General features: G+C 44.0%; 1 protein-coding gene across 1 annotated transcript in view; it reads right to left on the minus strand.

Annotated features, from left to right (window-relative positions):
* Positions 1-1591, minus strand: part of GPR50 (G protein-coupled receptor 50) — a 40605-nt gene extending 39014 nt beyond the window's left edge. Inside the window, exon 1 of the mRNA XM_031056061.1 lies at positions 1421-1591. The gene's annotated coding sequence lies outside the window, so the exon portion shown is untranslated. The remainder of the gene's footprint in view (positions 1-1420) is intronic.
* Positions 1592-1597: the final 6 nt, after the last annotated feature.

Genomic DNA, 1597 nt, shown 5'->3' on the forward strand with positions numbered 1-1597 from the left:
CTGAACCCCTTTGTGATTTAGCACAGGAATTCCCAGTTTAGGCTGCGATTAAAGGAGGAACAGTGCTCAGGTGAACAAAACAGGATGGGTCTTGGGACTTACCACAGCTTCAAAGTCTGTCACACTCACGTTCTGTGTGCATCAAGAGCCACGTCCCCTCAGATCAGGAAGGTTGGTTAGCACTGTTTGCACTTGTGTTGACTTTATTCCTACACACTGACAGCTCGTACAGAGAGCAGACAACAGGCTACTGACAAGGACTAAGATCTGGAAAATATCTCCGTGATCACTTCAACACAAAGCTGTTCTTTTTCACTTTCACGGCAGCTTTAACTCAACTCACAGTGGAGGCAGTCTTAAAACATGAAATGCATTCAAGTGATCAACGATGTGAAAGGTAATAAAAGCCATTACTAGCTTCAAATCTGCTTGCAGCCAGATAACATAAACAGCTAGTTATCTTGGGAGAAGGGTAGGGTGCTTTTCTTCCTCAGAACCACTGATTACAGGCTTGCAGCACCCACATTTTAAAGCAAAGCTGAAGAGAAGAGCTTTTCCAGCTATACTGCAGTTCCTCATAAACCCAGTACAGCCTGTCTGCGTAGCTATGGGCAGCGTTTTATGTACCAGTTAAAAAGCAACTCACTATTCAGGGTCACTGCATCCAGTGCCTGCCCAAGCCAATGGCCATTTCTGTGCTTTCTTTCATTAATAAATCAATCAAATGTTAGAGGCACTGGAGTGAAATTGTCCCCTCAGCCTTATCCATCCAGTACTTTTACTGAGCCTTGTTGAGTTACTGCTCATTTACAGGAGACTGAGAGGGACAGTGAGACATCAGCATCTCAAAATACTTGCAACTTGCACACCATAAACACCACAGATATTTCATTAAAGCCATTTTACAAGCTATAAAAGTGAAGGTCATTTTATGTCTTTCTCTATAAAAGCAGACAGTGATATAGTCCTCAGTAAAACATACTCTATAGTACAATTTAAGCAGCACTACACAGACTACTTGAAACTCCTTGCAGAGCAACTTATATCCAGGATAACTTCTCTGTTAATACTGACATCCAGTATTTCTTTGCTAAAATAACAAGACTTTGAAGGAAATAAATTTACACCCTCAAATAATACAGCCTTCTTAAAAATACTGAATAGTATCAGTTTAATAATTTTCCTAGATGAATTCATTAGGGAGGTCAATACATAAGGCTACAAGACAGACTTCAAAGTTACCCGTGGGAAAAACACGTAAATTTTCACTCTGCTTTCAGCATAGCAGGTTTGTAATAAAAATACTAAAACACTGAAAGGCTGGAACACAAAAGCAAGTGCACAACGTTGTAATGGACTTGTCTTAAAAACCCGAGCACTCTTGCTCAGCACCTGACGCGGCACTCGGAGTCGTCCTCACCTGCACCTCTGCCCCGCTCCTCCCAGCGCGGGTCGCTGAAGGGACGTGGGTTTTACCTATCTGTCTCCTCCGTCTGCAGCTGCCTCTGGGGGACAAAAGTTTCGAAAAGTCGGAGGACAGCAGCAGCAGCGGGACGGGACGGGACGGGCAGAGAGCGGGAACCCGGCGGCAGCCCGG

Source organism: Geospiza fortis, unplaced genomic scaffold (assembly GCF_000277835.1).
Source record: "Geospiza fortis unplaced genomic scaffold, GeoFor_1.0 scaffold157, whole genome shotgun sequence".
In the NCBI taxonomy this organism is placed as follows: domain Eukaryota; kingdom Metazoa; phylum Chordata; class Aves; order Passeriformes; family Thraupidae; genus Geospiza; species Geospiza fortis.